The sequence below is a fragment of the Talpa occidentalis genome, unplaced genomic scaffold (assembly GCF_014898055.3).
Source record: "Talpa occidentalis isolate TD23 unplaced genomic scaffold, MPIMG_talOcc4v2.1 talOcc4.6, whole genome shotgun sequence".
Taxonomy (NCBI): domain Eukaryota; kingdom Metazoa; phylum Chordata; class Mammalia; order Eulipotyphla; family Talpidae; genus Talpa; species Talpa occidentalis.
In genome coordinates, this window is record NW_023604972.1 from 30,659,535 (window position 1) to 30,683,177 (window position 23,643).

A 23,643-nucleotide genomic window follows, 5' to 3' on the forward strand; every position below is an offset into this window, starting at 1 on the left:
CCTCTGAAGCGTGGGTTCAATCCCAGCCGGCCAGCAAGGGTCTCACAAGGCGCGACAGACCTCTCCCCTCAGCAGTGTATTTCAGTGAGTCTGCCTGTTCTGTTCCCCACTCTGTCTCTGATGAATCCTCTCACCCTCCCACGCAGCTGGCCTGTACCCCAGTTCTTGTGTAAATGAATAAATAAAATCTTTTTTAAAAAATCCTTTAAAAAAAATTACATTCTGAGGGGATCAAGTGCATCTCCCTGAACCACTTACCATGGCCAGGGGAACTGAGTGCTCTGATCAGTCAGTCCTGGTCATGTCCCAGATCTGCTCCCCTAACATGAACTGAGAGTAAAGGGGATATTCTCCCCACATGGAAAATCATGAGATTTTTACCAAAAGAATAAGCAATTGATGCTGAGATTGCAAAATAACTGAGGTGTCCACTATGGCCTTCCGGTAGAAGTACAGAGGTAAGATGAACAAGTTGGAGCTCTGGCTTCCAAGTATGAAACTTGATCAAAAAAAAAAAAAAAAACAAGTTGCATTTGACACTATGTGTAACATAAGCAGACAATGTGAATGTTACCAGGTAAGTTTACTTTAGACTCACATCAATCCAATGGTAAATATGTTTTGAAAACATACTTATTTAAATATATATATATTGCCACATGAATTCTAATGTCATGAAAATTACAGGTGAACAGAGACTCAACCATGTTCAAAATCTCTTTTGGCAGATGGACTGAGGTGGCCCCAAGTATTATCGCTACTTAGCAAACAAGTACTGACTTAAATTTTTCCTCCCAGCATTTCTGTTACACATTGAGGACTGTCTACCTCTAATAACTAGCCAACAAACAATAACTTTTCACACTTTCAAGATTTCACTGTGAATGAAGCACACCTAAAACTTCAATAGATCATAACATAGCTTTAGCTTTCATCATTTTAATAGCTCAAACATCTCATGTTTGATTTATCTAAAGATTAAATGGTGCCTATCCATAAGAATACCTGGCTAATTAGTAACTTATGACCCCCATTTATACCAAAGGCCTACTTGAAATGATTTCTTCCTCTAGTCATTATTTTTCACAAGTATTTTAAAATTTCAAAGCCCACCAAGAAACCAGACTTGCTAAATATATTCAGAGAAGAACGTGTGTCATTCTGTACCTAGTTCTTCCCTCTGTTCAACTCATCTCTCCACAACTGGGAATAAGGTTAATACTCAATTATGGGACTTAGTTACAGGGAAGTCACTGGCATTGTAAATAAGATCAAGTTTTAGCAACTAAAATCAGGGTGCAAAATCAGAACTGGACCAATAGAAGGTCTAATTTGATGCTAAGTGAATACATCTAAGTCACTGCCCTTAACAGCTTCCTTTCCACCTGTGCACTTGGGCAAAGACCCTATAAGCAGCTGTGTCTAAGATCCCCTGGCTCAAGGACTTCCTCCAGGTTCCACCTCCCATTCTTTACTTTGAACCTTATTGTTTTGGTCTGGTTTCCCTGGTTCCTTCCTGCTTCCTTGAATCTGGATTTTCCCTCTTTACCTATTCCCTTTGCATAGATAACTGGGCTGCAAGGCTTGCTTTGCTCCATCTAGGACCTTTGATAATATGCTCTGCAGCCTTCAGCCAGGCCTTATATCTTTCTCTATATCTAGCCATGTCAAGTCCTGAAAGCGGCCTATGTCCAATGACCTGGCCTCTTGTTTATTTGAGATGAGAGATTAGGTACTGAGTTCTCTAGGATGGGGCTCCCAGAGTCCCGTTAGTATAGATGAGAGGTCTAATGAGGAGGGATTGGGAAACTCAGTGATAAACACTAATTAAGCAGTAAGCACGTGTGTATGAGGCAATTCTCTAGGTGCTGGGATACAACAGAGAATGAAATGAGGTCTCTGAGCTCATGGACCTTATATCTAGACAAAGGACAGGAAGAAAAGTTATAGAAAAAGTCAGCACAAAATCACAACAATCACAAGTCAGGTGAGGATTTGCTTATTATGAAAATAAAACAGGATGGCACAGTGTAATCATTGGTTGGTCAAAGATATCTTGAGGGGAAATATTGAGAAAAGATGAAGCTGGCCTCAGGAGATTTGGAGGAAAATCTTTGGCGGAAAGGCAGTAATAGACATAAAGGCCCTGAGGTAGGAATGAGCTTGGCATCTTCCAGGGATGGAAAAAAGACCAGTGGGCCTAGAGCCCAAAGACAAGGCCATAATTGGCAAATAAATAATTTGCTTTAAACATGAAAAGGGTTCAAAAAGTCAGCTTAAGAACATGCCAGTTTTTCTTCCCAACTCAACCAGAATTGCAGGATAAACATGATGCAGAATATATTTGTGTGGGCACAAATCTCATTGACTGTTCTGGTAAATAAATGTAGGACTAGTTGGGTCTCCTTGACACCTATCACAACTGTGACATGGCTTCTGATAACATTGTTTTGTCATTTTTCACTCCCACCAGCAATGCAGACAGATAAATGGCTTCCTGACAAATGGCACCATTTTCCAGGCCCAGGGCTCTGAAGGAAGGAGACGTGAGCCTTGGAACATTTCTCGGGTGAGCTCCTTGAAGAGTTCATGACCACAAGTTCTTTGTATCTGCTTCCGAAGGAGCTATTGCATTACTTCTTCTGAAAAATTAGATTTTTCTTGCAGCCCATCAAAATTTCAAAAGACTTATGAAATGGATTTCAGACTATGTGCCACTGCAATTTGCAAGTGAAAAAACTTGATCATATATATAATAGGAATTAACAAAATTAATTAATAGGAATAGAAGGTGAAAAACGCCTTATGTTATGCCTATGTCTCATTATGGTGCCCTGGAAAAGGCAAAAATGTGTCCTTTCTGGGGCCTCCCCTGGTGGCGCAGCGGTTGAGGGCTGGGCTGTGAAGCTGCCCGCAGCCTCTGCAGCGACGGTTCAATCCCTGGCCGCTGACGAGGGTCCCACATGGTGCAACAGGCCTCCTGCTGCTCCCCTCAGCAGTGTATTTCATCAGCCTGCCTGTTCTGTTCCCCGCTCTGGCTCTGGTGAATTCTCTCACCCTCCCGCGCTTCTGACTGTACCCAGTGCTTGTATAAATAAATAAATAAATCTTAGGGAAAAAAAAAAATGTGTCCTTCTGGAAACAGATTCTCAGCAAGGTAATATTCCTCCCAGGGATTACAGTTGTAGCCCTGTTTGGATAAGGATGGATAATGTTCCTCAAAAATTCATGTCCACCCAGAACCTCAGATTATATTTGGAAATTGGGTCTTTGCTGATGTAATTAGTTAAGATGAGGTCACACTGAGTGAGGCTGGGCCCTCCCTCTAGCGACTGGTGTCCTTACAAGAGAAAGAAGAAGGAGATTGGACACACAGACACACACACTCAAGGGAAGAAGGCCAGAGATTGAAGTGGTGCAGTCATCAGCTAAGGAAAACCAGAAGCTAACAGTGGCAAGGAAGGATTCCCCCACGCCACCGCCACCCCCTACGATTCCTTCAGAGGGAGCATGAGCCTGCTTGACTTCAGACTTCTATCCTTGAGGACTATGTGAGGAAAAGAATTCTGTTGTTTTAAGCAACCCAGTTTGTGGAAATTTGTTAACACAACACCAGGAAATGAACAAACAGCCTTGGGTACCTTCATCCCGGCACCAGGAAAGTGAGAGAAACGACAGGTGACAGCATTCACCTGCATCTACCTCTCGTATGGTAAAAGACACTCATACTTTTGATGAATTTAGTCAACAAGAATTTGAAAATAAGGACTTGAATTGCATGAGTCAAAATTTGGGGCTTTGGGGCCTCCCCCATGGCGCAGCGGTTGAGCGCTGGGCTGCGAAGCTGCTCGCGGCCTCTGCAGCACCGGTTCGATCCCCGGCCACTGACAAGGGTCCCACATGGTGTGCAGACCTCTCTTGCCGCCCGCTGCTCCCCTCAGCAGTGTACTTCGGTCCTTCTGCCTGCTCTGCTCCCCGCTCTGGCTCTGGTGAGTTCTCTCACCCTCCCGCGCTTCTGACTGTACCCAGTGCTTGTAGAAATAAATAAATAAATCTTTAAAAAAAAAATTGAGGGCTTTGGGACATAAACACAGAGAGGGGGTCTGAGGTGAAGAGGGAGGGGAGAGGAAGAAACAGGAAAAGGGGATGAAAGGGTGGTGAGGGGGCAAAGTGAAAAAAAATTAATTTAAAAATTATAAAAGAAAACATTGGGGCTTTGGAATATGAAAGTCTGGCTTGAATCTTCACGTCATTTACCTTGTGCAAGTTATGAAAACTTTGTAAGCCTCAGCTTTTTTCACAAGTAAAATAGGAACTTATCTCATAGAGCAGCTGTGAAATCTACAAGGGGAAACCTCTGTGAAGAGCTTACCTAGCAAGCGCCTGTGCCATAAGATGCCCCAGTGAAGGGTAGCTGCTGTCACCATGATTGCATTATTGTCACTCCTCCATCTTCAGACACGCTTCCCCTCCCGGAAGGAAGGAAGGAGTAGTTACACTCAAATGTGCTTTTAGAGTCTATCCCTCTTCTGTCCTATGTTCGGCTACTACTGCTCAGTAAGACCAATCTATAAAGCAAAAGACTCCTCATCAGTTGTGAGACAGATTTGCTATGTTCACAGCTAGATCAGACGCAGAAAATGTTTTTAAAAAATTTCTTTTTTTTTTTTTTTGTGGGACCCTCGCGGACGGGGAACGAAACGGCGCTGCAGGGCTGCAGGCAGCCTTGCAGCCCAGCACTCAACCGCTGCACCACCAGGGGAGGCCCTAAACAATTTCTTGCCTGACTCAAGACAGAAGGATTTTTTAATGGGTTTTAAGGTCCCTAGCATTTTTTTAAAGATTTACTTATTTATGCATACAAGAACTGGGGTACAGGCCAGAGATAAGGGGGTGAGAGGATTCACCAGAGACAGAGTGAGAACAGAACAGGTGGATTGACTGAAACACACTTTGAGGGGAGCAGTGGGTGAGCCAGGAGAGGTCTGCTGTGCCATGTGGGTTGATCCCTGGTGGGCCAGGAATCAGGAATCAAACTCGTGCTGCAGTGGCTATCTGTAATTTGACAGCACTGTCTTTAACCCCCCCGCGCCACCAGAGAGGCCCCACCATAGCATTTTTAACAACAGTATTTCTTGAGAACTCATCATAAGCAGGGCTCTTCCCAAATGTTATTTCATTCAGACCTTACAACAGCTCTGCAAACTAGGCTACAACCATCTTGTTTTACAGATGAGGAGGCTGAGGCTCTGAGAGGCTTATAACTAAGGTGCCCAATTAAAATAGAAGATAAAAGCAGTGTTTGGGGAAGAGCATGGGGGAGTCAGGGAAGTGGTTGCAAATATGCAATTTTCCAAAGGGCAGATGAACCACTGGCTGGAGAGCAGGAACGAGGCCTCAGGCCTCAGGAGGCCCGCCCGGCTTCTCCACTGAGCTCCACCATCACCAGCAGAGTGAAACATATTTCTGGACCTCAGTTCCCCTGAGTGTGAAACAAGGAACATGGATCCCTGATCCCTAATGGCATTTTGTGCCGCTAATCAAAATCAAAGCATTTTAAATCAAAATCATCAAATGAAATGGATGATAGGAGCATTTGCAGCATCATTAATTTTAGTTTCTTGTTTGTTTGGTTTTTTGGTTTTTTTTTTTTATTTATACAATAAATAAGCTGGGGTCCAGGCCAGAGGCGTGGGAGGGTGAGAGGATTCACCAGAGACAGAGTGGGGAGCAGAACAGGCAGACAGACCGAAGACACTGATGAGGATAGCAGTGGGCAAGACAGGAGAGGTCTGCCGCACCATGTGGGTATCTCCCTGGCTGGCCGGGAATCAAACCCGTACTGCAGAGGCTGAAGACAGCTTCTCAGCGCTGCGCTCGACCCGCTGCACCACCTAGGAGGCCTTATTTTTAGTTTTTTTAAGCAATGCAAAATGGAGAAAAGATGAAAGATGCTGACGTTGAAATCTTCCAAATAAACTTATAATATTTACAATAAGGTATTCTAATTTTAGTTTTCATAACACTAATCCTACTCACATATTTCTGTTGTTAGCTCATGTCACAACAAAAATTAGGGCATTCTGCAGTAAAATTGCATTTTTTTTTCCTTTTATGTAGAGAAGTCTGAGTAATACCATAAGATAAAAATAGTAGTGCTTCACATACTGTTTGGTATTTTTACAAGCCATGCATATAATTATTTTTTTTTGTAGGTCACATTGAAGTACTAGGATATCTAGACTACTGATATCATAGGAGCTCTTCAAAGTAATGCAATGATATTTAATAATAAACTCAGCTTTTTGCTTCAATTGTACCTTACAACCTTTTAGTTTGAAATGACATTTCACTACCCTGTGCATTTTATAGATAGAAAAACTGAATCAAGGCAGATTCTAAAAAATCCAGATGCTTGTGATACTTATTAGTAATAGTAGCAAGTGTTTATTAGGTGTCTAGTGGGTTCCAAGTATTGTTCTAAGTGTCCTAAAGTATTAACTCATTTCAGTCTTATAACCTCTGAAGTAGGTTGTGATAGTTCCATTTTACAGATGAGGAAACTAAGGCACAGAGAAGGGAGAAAGAGCAGAGGGCTTAGTGGCTCACAAAACTGGGACTCGACTCTAGTAGTCAGGCTCTAGAGTCCACAAACGTTAGCCATCTCCTCTCCCATGTGGGGAAACTGAGGCTCATCAAAATTTAGTAACTCGAACATTTGCACATACTCCCCATGCATTCTCTATGTTCTCAGTTACAGTCCACCAGCTTGACAAATCCAGAAGGAAATAAACAGTGTTATCTATCAATACTGAGGACTGGCTCCACCAACTCGTGTTGTTCTTCATCTTTGGTGAGTAGAAGCTGAAGACTCCACTAGACCAGTTTCATTTGTTGCATCTAATAGTAAATATTTCAGCTGTGAGAGACTTCCTCTTCACCTCTTATTAAAGTATACAACAAGAAAGAGCAAAGTGCATGCTAGTCTTTACTTCTGAGCCAATAGGGACTCACATCAAATGTTTTACATCCATCCAATCACCTCCAAAACTCCACTATTATTTTCATTGTATATTCATGCCTTGCAAGGACTTAAAAAACAAACTGAAAAAACCTTCATTATTGGACCAAATGCATTTCGAACCTTTATTGCTCTTTTTTACCCTTTGGAATTATTCTAGGTCACATTCGTTAGAATTGCTATCATCGGGGCCTCCCCGGTGATGCAAGAGGTTAAGATGCAACCTATAAAGCTATCCGCAGACACTGCAGCACTAGTTTGATCCCCAGTCAGGGAGCAACCCACTTGGCACAGCAGACCTCTCCTATCTTGCCCGCTGCTCCCCTTAGCAGTGTATTTCAGTCGATCTGCCTGTTCTGTTCCCCACTCTGTCTTTAGTGAATCCTCTCACTCCCACCCCAAACCTCTGGCCTGTACCCCCAGTTCTTGTATGCAAAAATAAATAAATCTTTTTTAAAAATTGCTATCATCTGTGAAACATTTTAAATTCCCTGACTCAGAAGCACACTAGTCAAGCTTGATTTTTGGTGAGGTATTTTACTAGACATCACCTTACTCCTACAATGTCAACTCCAGACCAGGGTAAACAGACATCACTTCTCCATGAAGGAAGATGGAGTGACCTTGGAAGCTGATGTAGCTGCAGCTAAGAAGCTGTGACAATGGCTGCTCTCATTACTCTTCATGAAACTTGTAAGAACACAGAGTTTAGCAGCAAAGCAAGCTTCTGGATTATTTCATGTTTTTAACTTTATTTGATCATTTATTTCTATATTTCATGCCTTCTTCTACCAAGGATTCAAAGTTCATGCTTTTCTTTTTAAGGTATGCTGCTTAAGGATCTTATCGTCTAAGTGACAGATTTATTCATAGCTATAGGCAATGCTTTTCTCAGATTTCTGACTTTTCTCCATTCTTTTGTCAGGTAAGATTGTGGATACAAAAATATGAATTTTCCTCCCAAAAGAATCCCTCTTCTACTCCCACTCCCACCAATTTCCTAGGGATCACTTTAAAGGAGTCCAGAAATTAAATTTAGAACGATCATCCTTAAGCACAAAAAAGGAAGGGGGGTGATTTCATTGTGGAAATTGGCTTTAGCGCTCATGTGTTTGCTTCTATTATTAAGGAATCCATGAGGCCCACCTTCTCTCCATCTTTCTCAAAGGGCTAAAATCAGTTTAAAGCATTCAAAGTTATCAAGTGGTGTGAGGGGCTGAGGGGGTGGGAACACAGTCTTGTAGAGCTGGGCCATGTCATAAGCATTCTTTCCAAAGGAAACCAGGCTAAAAGGATGATAAACCCCAATCTCTTCTCACAGCTTGCCTTCAGAGACCCTAATGCAACTCCCTCATTTGTTCATCAGCACTTTATGAGAAAATAAACAAAAACATGGCCTGTTTCCTCATTGTCAGCACATCAGCGCACTTCCTGCTCAGCACAGCCTCCATCCCACCCTCTATTTTGCCTCTACTTTTTAACAGCTCATTTTTGAAGCTGAATTTCAAGGGCCTAATCAGCCTGAAGCTCCTCTGGGTGGAGTTGGTGTCTTTGACTCCACACTTTCCGCGGGGCGGGAAGCTTTTCTAGACAGATGAATGCATGGGCAACACTGAAACCACAGAGGTGGCTTCTTTTCATACCTTCTGATTTTACTTAAGAAAATAAAGCCAGCTGCAGAAAAAGATTAGCACATCAAGTTCACTTTTCATCAAGTCACCAGTCCCATAATGTACCGCGAATTCTTGTTCATTGTTATAATATTATCAAATCAATTTAATCCTTCCAGATTTTTTTCACTCAATCTAACTGCTAAAAAAAATATAATAGAAAAAGAAAGAAAGAGTCATGGCATGTAAGAACTGGAGGGGTATGACTCTTATGTTTAAATTCTCAACTGACTCAACGATGCCAAGAGAGGCCTAGCATTGGTATCTTCTTTCTTGAGAAGATGAGAATGTTTGAAGAGGAGCGTGTAGCAGAGTCTAGCTGGAGGGTGCAGCCAAGACTTTGGACAGATATTGGAATGTCTCAATAGCTTAGGGGTGAGGGGGGGGGCACCATGCCAACTACTATGGGTTTAAAAATACATCAATAGTTTGAAGTTGCAGTTAAGGGAAGAAGCACTGGAGTCCAAGTTGGTGGGTTCACAGCATAACCCTAGCACACGCTAGCTCTGAAACACTGGACAAGGTCCAAAACTCCCTAAGCTTTTGTGTCATGGAATACATAGGATGATAACGTGCATGGAAAAGGCCTATGCTATTCAGCTTAAAAAATGTTAACTGTTAAATATCAATGACAATAGTGGAGTCCAACATTTCTTACATGGTGAAGATTATGGATATAATCCTAAGGAGTTGATTTAAAAAAAAATATTACAGGCAAGAAAGAAAAATTACAAACACAGTAGAAATTTTTATCTTTACCGCATTTGCTAAGGAGTAGACTTAAGTATAAGTTGCTAAGTTAAATATATACATACTTATTCGTAGTCCTTTGTACAGGTCTAAAATCTAACATTGATCAATAATATTGTTGCCTTTCTTAAATCGGAACTATTACACTGTAGACTGGTGACTCCTGTTCCTAGAATCCTGAGCTGAACATTCCCTACTGTTGTCTTTCTGGCCTTAGGTACGTCAGCAGAATAGCCTGTGATCTGCAGATTATCTGTAAACCAACTGACAGGTATTCAATGCAGATCACTCAAGGACATTTCTTCACCCCTATCACTGTCCTCAGATGATGCCGTGAAAAGTAAAAGTTCATCAGATGCTGACGAGTTCACCATAGACCTGCGCTGTGAATTCCAAAGGCTGGGAGACTTTGTGATTTATCACTGCTCCAGCTTATCAGCCATGGAGCGACTTTCCTCCATTTAAATAACAGCCCACTTCCCTCCTATGGCTCCATCCCCGGTTGCCAAGGTTCTCTAAATGTTAATCAGGAGATAGAGAACACTCTGTGATCTTGTAAAGTGCTCACCCAGCAATTTGGTAAAAACAAGAGTGTAAACATCATGACTGGATACTACATTTATTGTTCAAGAATCAATGCAAAAATGACCACCACCAAGGCTATAAAATGAAATGGAACATGCCAGCATTTTTCTATTAATCGTAGATGTGTTTAAAATACTAATAAAGACAATCCACTGGTATCAATTGTTATTTACGGCCAAAAAAAAGAGAGAGAGAGAGAGAGAGAGAGAGAGAGAGGGAGATTGAAATTATAAAGCTTACAGAACTAGGGCTGATGTATAAACACATAGGATATTTGGAAAATATTTGAGAAAGGAGCCTATGAACATTTCCAAACAACATAGAAAATGGCATAAGGGTGATTAGTGCGCAAATAAGAGAATCAGTGATACTTTGACAGTCATTTTTAGAAAGTTGCTGTGGTTTTGTGAATAGAAAAAAATCAAGCTGGAATTGAGAAGCCTTTGTTTGATGCAGTAGGTGTTTATTGCAGGTCTTCCCAGCTTCACCATGAGTGCAATGAGTGAGTATTGTAAACCCATACCTCCTCCTTACAGTTTACTTTATAAAGTCTCCAGAGAAAGGATCCGGGTCAAGTGGTTTTAGGTTTGGAAGTTATTGTTTTGAAAGACTTTTCATGTCATCTCTCTGAAGCAAGTTGATCTGATACTGAAAAGTTGGGTTTGGTTTTGTTTTTTAAGTTTCTGATCATCTGTTGTATTTATCAGAAGTATAAAAGATAATCAGCCAAGAGATAATTTCACTTAAAAGCTACAGAATTCTGCACGATGACTTTTTAAAAGAATCACCTGCTAATTTTAGACATACCCAGAGTGTCAAAAATTTCAGAGCTGGAATTTCAGAGCTGGAAACATACTCAGGAGATCACAAAATGAACTAAAATTTGGCAAATGTCCATATATCAGTAAATCAGCCTAGACAGAACAATTGATACTCAGCATCAATCAAGTACAGAATCATAAAGGACCTGACACTGCGCCGAAATCAAGATGAGATGGTTCCCAGAAGGGAGCAACAAAGATAAGATGCTGAGCCAGGATTACAAAATCAAAGTTAACCTCAAAACCATCAGAGAAATCTATCCTGTTAGGAATGCTGGTAATTTCAATTTGACATAACTTCTTCTGGATTTTATTCATTAATGTCAAGCTGGCTTTATATTAATGGCTAAGGGTCAAGTTCAGACGCCAAAAGTATGGGCATGCAAGCAGATACAACCTGATGTGTTTATCTTTTCAATGCACACTTTCAGCTGCAGGCGTGTGGCAGATGTAGCAGCAGCTGTAGGAAGTTGTTTATCTACCCTCTTGACCTTCGTGAAGTGTTAGGAGATGGTAAAAATCATGTTTTTAAATTATAGGCATCTCCTTCAAACTAGCATCTTCTTAGTGTCAGTCAAAACACATCAATAAAGGCCTAAGAAGGTCAAGAAGATACGATTGTGTCCCAGTGTGAAAACATACCTCTGCTATGATTTACAATGCTTCGAGGGCTCTCTGCTGATTCCAAAATTCACATCATCCATTCAACAGTCAGTAAATATTTACTGTGCTCTTACTGTGTGAATGCACAATTAGAACTTCAAGTCAAATGAATATGGGCAATTTTGTGTCTTGCTTGAATTTTATCAATATCAGTTGTACTTTACCAATTTGTCTTTTGAATTTTTCAAAATCTATTTCAGAGTCTCAGGATGAGGGAGGTTCCAAATCTTTAGACATAGTTATTAAGAACATTATTTAGGGATTTCACAGCCAAACACAAAAATGTCAGAGGCAAAGGCCACATCCCTCTTGCAGAGAGGAGAGCTTTGGCCAAATTTCAGGGCCACACAGCTTCTGTACTGATGGGCTCACCACTCAGGTCTGCAGGGATTACACTAAATGCAAGTGGGAATGATCCATCAACCTAATCACTCATGAGAAATAATAACAATGTCATTAGCTAAGTTTCCAAAACAACCCAGTTCCTGCTTGAAAGTCAATCCCTCAGAAGCATGCAAAGACTTACTTTTGTTATGACATTTGGATGAAGTCACAAAGGTTCCTTTGGTCTTTCTCTGTCAACGTCAATGTTCTCTTGGGAAACCAGTGTTGTGATATCAAAAAACAAAGGGAAACAAGTTAGGGTCTCCAAGAGAAAGACACTAACAATAATTATTTTTCAGAAGCCTGGTGAGTTTCTCATTCTGGTCCAAGATAAAAGTTAGGAAATATTTTTATTTCTTATCCCAAAAAGTCAACTTGCAACCAAAATCAAAATATATTCCTACACATCTTCAAATCATGTTTATTGATTTTCCAGAACTATCCTAACCTAATAAAATAGTTGGATGCTTAGACATTCACATTAACCTATATTCAAATACATTTACTATGTGTATACAATTCAATTTTACAGGCAAAGAAAGATCTTTGGAATTCTCAGTAAATGTACTGATATAAAATTTGGTTTATCTTTCAGACATGCTCATTTATTGTGTGCATTCATGTGCGTAACTACATATATTTGTGCATGCCTGCATGTGTGTGTGTTTGCTGGGAATACAAGATTGACAAATACAGCCCTTGTCTTTGTAGAGTTTTAATCTAGTAGTTTCACTTTAGTGCTGATTCACGTAATGTAATTTTCTCTGGCCATATTTATTTATATAGCAAAAGCCCCTTCATTCAATGTGTGCAGTGATATGGCAAAAGATTTTGAATTTTCAGCTTTGACAACTTAGCACTCTTGTTTTCTATTCAATGTATAACCTGAAATTAGCCTTTAAACTTATAGAGCATCTACTTTCACTATTTCATCAACTTGCCTTAGAGAAGTGACATGAAAAGTCTTTCAAAACAATGGTTTCCAAGCATTCTGTTGCCAAAACAACCTGTTCAACTGATTTTCCAGTCATGCAAATTACAGATACTCAATCTGAATTACTATGACAGGATTAAAAGAAATATGATTAGAAAAAAAAGGCAGATGCCAAAGAACAAGATAATCATTTAATCACTCAATAAATATGACCTAGATATCTATTTGTTGCTAGCCGTTATGACAGAAAATTGCTTCAAACATCTTCACTCACTTCAGAGCTATGATGAATCACGATGACCAAGTCTTGGCCATAGTCACAGAAAAACAGCCCAAATCTCATTCCTAAGACATTTTTGTTTGGATTCCTGTGAGAATGTGTAAATGGGAAAAACGTTGAGTGTCACTGAAGAAAAAAATATGTGTATTATTGAGTGATGGATGGACTATTCATAATATGTGATACACATAAATATGGTGTGGTTTTAGGCAGAGAAGTGAACGGTGTCTATGATATCAAAAACAGACAACAAAAGAAAAAAATAGATTGAACTACATCAAAATTAAAAACATGTATGCCATAGGACATAATCAACAGTGAAAAAAGCAAGCTATGCAATGGAAGAAAATATTTGCAAATCAAGTTTTTAAAAAGAGGTGACTATCCCAGATTCATAGAGAAATACTGCAACTCCAAAAGAAAAAGAAAACATTAAAAAATGGGCAAAGAACTTGAATAGACATTACTCTAAAGAAGATATGCAGGGCCTCCCCGGTGGCACAGCGGTTGAACGCTGGGTTGAGAAGCTGCCTGTGGCCTCTGCGGCGCCAGTTCGATCCCTGGCTGCTCCCCGGCCACCAGAGGAGGGTCCCACATGGCGCGCAGAACTCTCCTGCTGCCCGCTGCTCCCCTCAGCAGTGTACTTCGGTCCTTCTGCCTGCTCTGCTCCCCGCTCTGGCTCTGGTGAATTCTCTCACCCTCCCGCACTTCTGACTGTACCCAGTGCATGTATAAACAAAACAAACAAACAAACAAATAAATAAATAAAACATGCCTCTATTAAAAAAAAAAGTATAAAAAAAAAAAGAAATATGCAAATGGTCAATCAGTACATAAAAGATCCTTACTATAATTAACTAGGGAAATGCAAACCAAAACCATAATGAGATACCACTTCACATTCATAGCAATGGCTATCAAATAAATAGAAAATAACAAGTGTTGACAAGGATGTGGAGAAACTGGAACCTTTGTGCATTGTTGGTGAGAACGTAAGATGTAAATTCACTAAATTCACTATGGAAAACAGTATGTTGGTTTCTCAAAAAATTTATAATAGAACTATTGTATGATTCAACAATTTCAAACAAATGGAGAGCAGAGCCTCCACGAGGTATTTGTACCTAATTATTATGGCAATATTACCACAATAGCCAAAAGGTGGAAGCAACTGAAATGTGCACTGACAGATGAATGGATAAACAAATTTTGGTATATATATATATATATATATATATATATATATATATACACACACACAATGGAATATTATAATATTGTTTAACTTTAATATGATTGAAACTTGAGGCTTTTTTTTTTTTTTATGTGGGACCCTCGCAGTGGCCGGGGATCGAACTGGTGCTGCAGAGGCTGCGGGCAGCCTCACAACCCAGCGCTCAACTGCTGCGCCACCAGGGGAGGCCCTAAACTTGAGGCTTTTATGCCAATTGAAGTAGATCTGTTCCCAAAGACAGAGGGTGATTTCATTTATATGGGGCTCCTAGAGTAGTCAAATTCATAGAGATCAGAAGGTAAGAATGGTGATTTTCAGGAGAGGGAAATGGTGAATTGTTTTTTAGTGTGTATAGAGTTTTAGTCTTACAAGGTAAAAAGAATTCCAGAAGTCTGTCCCACAATGATGTGAATATATTTAAGACGACTGAACTGTACCCTTAAAAATGATTAAGATGGTAAGATTTGTCTTACATATATTTTACCAAATTAAAAGTTGTATGGTAAATCATTAATTCCAATGCATGTTTAGAAACTGTACATAAACCTTCTGGGATATAAGTTCTTGTCACTTACAGTTAAATCTTTGAGTTGAATGATAATGATAAAGTTGCTTGATGGCCACTGTGATGTGAAGTAATATTAAAATATAATGACAAATATAAAGTATCTCAATCACATTGTTCGTGATAGGGAAAAATATCTATGGGAAGCTGATTAAATAAATTGTAGTGTAGGGTGGGATATTGTGTAGTTGTCTATAATGGTAGAGGAAGGAAAAGACAGGAAATGTATAGACAATATTCAGATAGTGAAACTCCTAAATTTTGTATGCAACATATTGTGGACATGTCCACTTTCTTTTAAAGATTTATTTATTTATGCACACAAGATCTGGGGTGTAGGCAACAGGGGGATGAGAGGATTCACCAGAGACAGAGCGGGGAGCAAAAGAGGCAGATTGACTGAAATACACTGCTGAGGGGAGCAGCTGGCGAGACAGGAGAGGTCTGTTGCACCATGTGGGTCACCTCCCTAGCCAGGGATTGAACTCGCGCTACAGTAGCTTCGGATTGTTTCATAGAGCTGACGCTTAACCCCTTGCACTACCATGAAGGCCCCTGTCCACTTTTTTAAGTGAGAGACCTTAACTTTGAATCAACATATTATTACCCATGAAGCTAGGAAATCATGTAGCAGAATACTTCATGCAATGGAAAAATGTTCACATTCTTTTCTTGAGTAAAAAGACAAAATAAAAAACAGCACTCTATTCTGCATTCAAAATTTATGATAGTTAGTAAATAACAATGAAAATTATACTCTAAAATGGGAATGGTCTCTGGGTAATAGGATTACAAATAATTATTTGTTGTTGTCTTATTTTGCACTGCTGTTGGCTTGTCTGCATTTTCTCTGTTTTCTACAACAATATGTATTGTGCTTGTGAAAGAAGAGGAGGAAGAGAGGGTGGGAGGAGAGAAAAAAGAGGAGAAATTATATTAATTGTATTAATAAGAATAAAAATAATAATTTAATTTGGAAATAAAATGTTGGAGAGTGACCTGTCGGAGTATCATCAAAACAATTAGAATACACAAATTCTGATTCTAGTTAATTTATCCCTGATTGAGACTAATAGTAATTATAAGAACAATTATATTGAAAACAATAATAATCTACTTTATAACAACTTATATATAGTCCCTTTAATTAGTTGGAACTGAAATATCTCATTATAAATCAATTAACTGTAATTTTGTTTTATAAATTAATTTATTTTTAATTTAGTTGACATAATCAATATCTCTTGGTTATTTCATCCAAAAATGGGGGAAAATCAAATTTCTTAACTTGCAGAATAAAAAAAAAAAAAACCACATGGTTGTATTTATGGTTCTCTTACCACGATGTCTCAATTTTGACAAAGATGTGAGAATACCTGCATAAAATAATATCAGTCTCTTCCCACAAAAAAATAGGTTCATGGATAGGTTCTCTCTATTTTTAAAGTGACCTTTTAAATAATTTTTTTAAATGTTGGTGTTGATAATCTCCTATCTGCTAACAAATATTACTAGCTGACAAAATGAATAATAATGTAGCAAATATTAATAAGCGATAATTTAATAGCTGGTTGTTTATCCACAGACAGTTGTGCTTTGGAGTTCCCCATCAGTTTGGCATGTCCAGAAAGTAGACCCTCCAGGAAGCAGAGTTAGAAATATAATAGATTTATGGAAGAATACTTATGTAAGACAGAAGGGAGCCACAGCAGGAGAAGTCAAGGGGGTTTTCAGACAGTGTTTCTGGTCTGACATGCATGAAAGCAGAGAAGGAAGGAAGGACTTGGTAGCAAGAGCAACTGCAGTGACTCTGAAATTCTCAGCCAGACTAATGGGGAGGCTCAGCGTGACCATCACCCAGGTCCTGCCATAGACATGCCCGGCTGTTGCCTGGGAACAATCTAGGGAGAACCTGGCCTGGTGTGAACGCTGAGGCAGACCTCACAGTGCTACAGCTGACAGCTCACTGCCCTCCTCACAGCAGGCTCTCTCTTGAGGGGCAAGCTGAGTGGCATACTTGGGTTGCAGCCACAGAATGCTCTTTTTATTTCATACATGTACTTTTTTTTTATTTTTTTGCTACTAAAATTGTTCTTAGTTCCTTCGTTGAAATTAAATAGATCATTCTTGCCTCATGGTCCAAAAAGAGCCTACACAGAAGACTATGATTTCAAAGTGCATTACGTCTTTAAAAATGTTGAGACCCATTTCTGATTGGAGTTAGAAGATTTGGACTCAAACCCTTATTTCACCTCTTCTTACCCACATTGTCTTGAGCAAGACACCTAACCTCTCTAAACCTCAGTTTCCTAATATGTGAACTGGAAACATTCATGTCTTACCCCAGAAGATTTTTTTGAAGTTAAATCCAATAATAGATGTGGAAAACCTCAGGCATATAGAAAGTACTCAATAAATGGTTGCTTTTAAAGTGGAAAACAATTACAGAGGTTGCTACAAATTTTAAAAGGCAAACAAATATCCTGATAAAAGTGAACTTGGTAAGGGTCCTCCCTGGTGGTGCAAAGGGTTAAGCACCGCACTATGAAGCAATCCACGGCCTCTGCAGCACGAGTTCAATCCCCAGGTGGCCAGGGAGCAACACACATGGCGCAGCAGACCTCTCCTGACTCACCCACTGTTCCCCTCAGCAGTGTACTTCGGTCAGTCTGCCTGTTCTGTGCCCCACTCTGTCTCTGGTGAATCCTCTCACCCCCCACATCACTGGCCTGTACCCCAGCTCTTGTATGCATGAATAAATAATCTTAAAAAAAAAAGGAGAAGTTTGACTCCTAGTACTGGTCACTTTCTATAAAAATAGGATTTTTTTCCCCCCACTATAAAGTGACTAAGAAAATAGGTCATTTTCCCCTGATATCTCAGATGATAAAATTTACTTGAAGATTTCTGTGCTTTAGACTTCTTTAGGTATAAAGATCTAAACCAGATTTTTTGTATTAAGTTCAAGAAAGCTAAATGAAGCAATATAATATTTCTCCTTCTCCACCTCCCTCCCACATGCAGGCTCTTAGTATATATAAAAACTTCCAGAATAAAATGGGTGGAATTTATGGTGATTATACTAAGTGAAATAAGTTAGAAGGTTAAAGACAGATATCAGATGGTTTCATTTCTCTGGAATATAAAAACCAAAAAACATATATTGGCAAAACACAGCAAAAACAAATCTTACACATAATGAAAAATATACAGGTTAGTCGAGGGACCAGAGGAAAGGGAGCAGGGGATGAAGAAGGAGGGGGACAGGGCACCAGAACAAGAGTTTTGGTGGAGGGTGAATGAAGCAAGTGAACATATAAAAGAGTCAAAAGGTAACCCCAGGGGCCTCCCTGGTGGCGTAAGGGGCTGAGCACCGCACTTTGAAGCAATCCGGAGCCTCTGCAGCACGAGTTCGATCCCCAGCTGGCCAGAGAGAAACCCACACAGCACAGCAGACCTCTCCTGTCTCACCCGCTGCTCCCCTCAGCAGTGTACTTCAGTCCATCTGCCTGTTCTGTTCCCCACTCTGTCTCTGGTGAATCCTCTCACCCCCCTGCATCTCTGGCCTTTACCCCAGCTCTTGTATGCATAAATAAATAAATCTTTAAAAAGGTAACCCCAAAGTTATATAGACATATAACGAGTGCCCATTTTAAATTAAAAAAAAAAAATTCCCAACACAAGCTGCTAGATCCTCTCTTCTAAAGAAGCACATCCTGACTGAAAAGAGAGAGTAAATATACTGAGAGGTGAGTTAGCAATACAGCACAGTGTATCAACAGCTAAGGTTTAAAACAATTCTGTTGTTAAATCTTGGAATATAAAATATGAGTGTGGGAGGATATGGGGTTCATGGTGGTCACAGTGTGCCCCAAGTATCCATGCACTCTCCCAGGCATTAACATAATCACGGTGTTTTAAAGCCATGGAAAAATGTTTGCTATTCTGAAAGCATCATTCATCCTGGCATTTCAACAAACCTAGTATATGTCTGGTTCCCTTTTATGGAAACAGCATAATGCTCTCAACCACAACAAGTCATTAAGAGGCCACAGAGGACAATTTAAGTGTCAGTTTTCATTTTCATCCCAATGACCCTCATTCTTGTCATCCTTATTAAGATGACAATTGCCTGTTCAGATCCCTCTGCCCTTCAAGTGAAGAAAAGCAATTCCTTTGAGAAGACCAAAGGAAAAGCAATACTGATGGGGCATTCTGAAGTGGGAACAAAAAATGGGTGAATAGAAGGTTCTTATCCCATCCACTCCCAAACAATCAGGTCAACTCAGAAAATCTGCCCTTTCTTTGAAATCTGAACAAGATAACTTGGCCATCAAATTGCATGACTTCTCTTCCTGGGGACCTAGTAGGTAAGACTGGTAGAAAAGAGACTTAAACAAAAATAAAGGAAAACATAACTAAATGATTATAACTTTGGTCAGCACCACTAATTTCAATAATTATGATCATACTTACTCAATATGGTACTGGACACCACATTAAGCCCATTACACAGATGTCCTAAACAGAATATACTATTATTATCTCCATTTTATAGATAAGCAAATTAAGATACACAAAAGTGAAGGAATTGCATGAAGTAAAGAAGCTAGTGTGTTCTAGATTCTAACTCCAAAGCCCCATCGGTCAACTCTAGCCTCAGAGTGTGACTTCTCCCCTGAGGAATTGTTACAGGTATCTATTGCTGTGCAACAAACCAATCCCAAAACATAATGGCTTAAAACTCAAATTTATTCCTCTCTTTCATGGTTCCATGGGTTTAATGAGTTCAGCAAGGTAGTTCATGCTTAGAGTCTTCCCTAAAATTATAGTCATATACTGTATATGACAGTGGGGCAAAAGTTTTCTGACTGGGTTATGCAGTACAGTGACTGGGCTTGACTGGATATTCAAGATGGCGCACTCACTCCATCGCCAGGTGATCTGCCTGTCAGCTAGGAGACCAGGTGGTGCTACCAACCGGAGTACCAACACTCCCCACTCAACACTACCGCCAACACTCCCTGCCATCGCAAGCTTTGGGGAGGGTGAAAAAGCACTTTTTTCACTCCCTCCCAGGCTTCTTCCAGGTCTTTGGTCAAACTTATGGCCTGGTAGAGGGAGGAGATTCAACTGAAATTGAAACTCAGTCTGAGATGGATGGAATGGACTGGAATTTTTATAACTAAAACAGCAGAAAGTTATGAAGTCTACCCAAAACATTAAAGAGTAGGAAATGGGAATCCAACTGAATGCTATGGAAATCAATAATTGAAAAAAAATACAAACATTTCATGTTTATACTCCACTTAGTTAAAACTCTTCAGTTACCTCCTCCATAGAGGGGAGTGGGGTCATAGTTTTCAAACACGCCAAGGAAGGAAGGTCACAGAGAATGTTTCTGTCTGCCTTACTGACCACTGCAGATAAGCAGCTGCTGCTCACCCTGCTTGGAAACATTGCATCCTGTTTCCACCAAGGGCACTGGGTGGAGCCCAGAGGCTGCCATCTAGGCGGCAACAGTGGGGTGGAAAGCTCATTGGAAGCCCAGGATGGATGCCAGCTTGTAGGCACAGATGCTACACCCCTCCCAAAGGTAACAATGGGTAATAATCATGAAATGGGTTTTCTCTTCCCTGGCCAGGGCAGGTGCTTCATATCAGAGCCCACTGTCAGATGACTTCACAGTGAAAAAGCACAGGTCAGGGCAAGCTGGGCGGGGTGGGGAGGCCTCGGGAGCACACATCAGAATTTGCTATGAGCTTCCAATTCCTCCACCCACATCTGAATTCTCTTGGCTCACTCAAAATATGTGACATGAATCCCATTTTTCTTTAGGATTCTAGCTCACTCCCTCTCAGTACCTTCATCCACATTTAGAGAAACAAATAACTGGAAAGGCCCTTATAAGCACATCAAAAATACTCCACCTAATAAATATACCGATTGGTATAGACATTTGGGTATCTATTAAAATCTACTAGATTTTAAATGTCTATTAAAATGCAAATGTATTTACCCTTTCATTCAGCAATTCTAGGTATTTATCCTGTGGACGTGTCATTCATAGCTGTATGTCCAGATCTTTAAGACATCGAGCTTTGCGTCGAGACCTCGCCATAGCTGTATGTCCAGTGCCTGGAGCCCTAGAACAGTCCCAAATAAATAGTGGGTGCCCATAAAAATGAGTTAAATGAATTAATGTGCTACTTTTAAAAGTAAACTGGCAAGCAGATCACCTCATACGTGATAATTTCACCGAGGCTGATAAAAAACCACAAATTATATTTTCCTGCTATTTAAAAATATGGAGACCTTTTCATTCACAGAACACCACTGGAGGTACAGAAGTTGGCATGCCATCCCTCTCTTATTTTATTTCATGTGTCTCTTTTTACTTCCTATCTTTCATAGTTCCATTTCCATTTCTGCCTCACTCTAACTATAATAAATGTCCTTGTATCTTCGTGTGCACTGGAGAGATACTGTTTTCATGTATGTGACTTTATTTTCCATAAGTGATACTGCACACAAATCTCATTCAATTTCTTGCTCTTTTCATTATGTTTTTAAGATTAATCCACATTAAACTGTTGGTACATCTAATTCATTGAATTGTGCCTGCTCTGTAGTATTCTATGTAGGCTATCTACCATGGCTTATTTATCCATTCCCATTGTCACGGCAAAGTCCATTCTACTTCCTTTCCACCATATATGGAAAAAAGTTCTCCAAAAAGTTCTCATATATATATTAAAAAAAAAATTCTCCTTTGTGATTTCTTATCTGTGCAAGACTTTCTCTGTAGAACGTGACTAAAAAGGATTGTGCTTAACATAGAATATGCATTTTGTTAATTTCATCAAGGAGCAGCAGATTGTTTTCCAGAATGGCTGCGCCTACTCACATTCCCACCAGCAATACATACAGTTTCTCTTTTCCCACATGGAATTATCAGACCAACACTTGGAATTATCGAACCTTGTAATATTTTATTAACTTTATCGTTATAAAATGATATCTCATTCCTTAACTTACAGTTCTGATTTCAATAAAATTCATGTTTCTTTATATATGACCTGCTTTTTCTTTCTGTAAGATTTTGGAATTTTTAAATTTTTGTCTTTCAGTTTCTTTATTATCACTTTAATACCATATATCTATTTGATAGGTGTCCTATTTTTAATGACCTCAAAAGGAGTAAGTGGCCAAAATTGTGCATTCATCATTTATAATGGTGACTAGATCTGAGAAGTCACTGATCTTCTCTTCAAACTGCACAGGTAATGGCAAAATTCCTTCTATAATATCTATGTGCAGCACTAATCAGGTCTACTTGAAATGTCAAGTTCCTTACACAGAGAAATCCTATTATATTGATGAATGTTTCAACTGGTTGATCCTATCATCCTTATGTTCAAATACTAATTTCAAATACTAAGCTTAGACTCAGCTACTGATACATAGTAGGAATCTTAACTAAGTGTTTCCTTCCCCTTATTTTTTCTTATACTCTGGTTCTACCATCTTATGCTCACCCTTTAACTATCTGAGAAGTTTCCATGTCTCTCTTAGTGTCCAGTTTCATATCACCTGTCCAAAACATACCTCACATGTCAGATTTTCTAAACCATTCAACTTCCTGTGGGGCCTTCCAAGGAACAGGCTGACTTGACAATCTCTGATTACTCCCTTAAAATGTGATGACCAAAGAGTGGATCTCCAGGCGCACAGAGCACAATGGCTACATCACTTATTTTCTCTCTTAATTCTTTTATGTAAACTTAAAACAATTTCCTCTTGGTAGCAGCCACAGCCTGATGGCTCACTGAACTTGAGGCCAGCTCCATCCCTCAGGCCTTTTTCACATGAATGGTTGCTTGTACCTGAGGAATTTGATTTGGGGACAGCTTGGAAGGTTCAGAATGCAAACTGAAATCAAACTCTGGCTCAACATGCCCTTCAAATACTGTCCTCACACTTAACAGAACTTAACTCATGATTTCTCTCCTTGCTTCTTACCATTTCGCTGCTAGATGATTGTTCTGACTTTAGAACTAGATAGACAAGGTTGAAATCCCGCTTCTGCTTCTTCCTACCTCTATGATCTTGGGAAAATTATTTATTTCCTCTGAATTTTTGTTGCTTTGGTTGCCTTGGGAATAATCACCTTTACTTCATAGTAGTGTAAAGTGCTATAAAGATGTAATGAGATATAACATAACATTATCAACACACAGAACACCTTCAACATGCTAGTTACTTTCCCTGATTTCTTTATACATATATATAGAGATAGAGAGATAGGTATATGTATGTATATGTGTGTATGTAAAATATAATATATAAATTATCTATCTTAACTAACAAATAATTTCTTTCCAAACTGCAGCAATAACATGTTCTTATAACCTAACTAATAAATGTCAATACTTGTGGTAGTTTCTGAGAAGTTTAATTAATTATATGAATGATATATAATCCAATTTATAAATAACTTGTATAAAATATACAGTAAATTTAACACTGAATGAAAAGAAGACCAAATAAATTCCCTTTTGTGTATGCCTGTGGATCACAGGTATTGGGAAGAAGAGACGGAAGGAAACAGCACCCAAACCACAACTTCTGTTACCAAGAATGAGAACAGAGGCTATGACAGGCAAAAAGTGACTGAAAACGTGCACTGCTGTTTAGTGGGAAAATTGCTTTACCACATGTGCTATAAGGTATTTC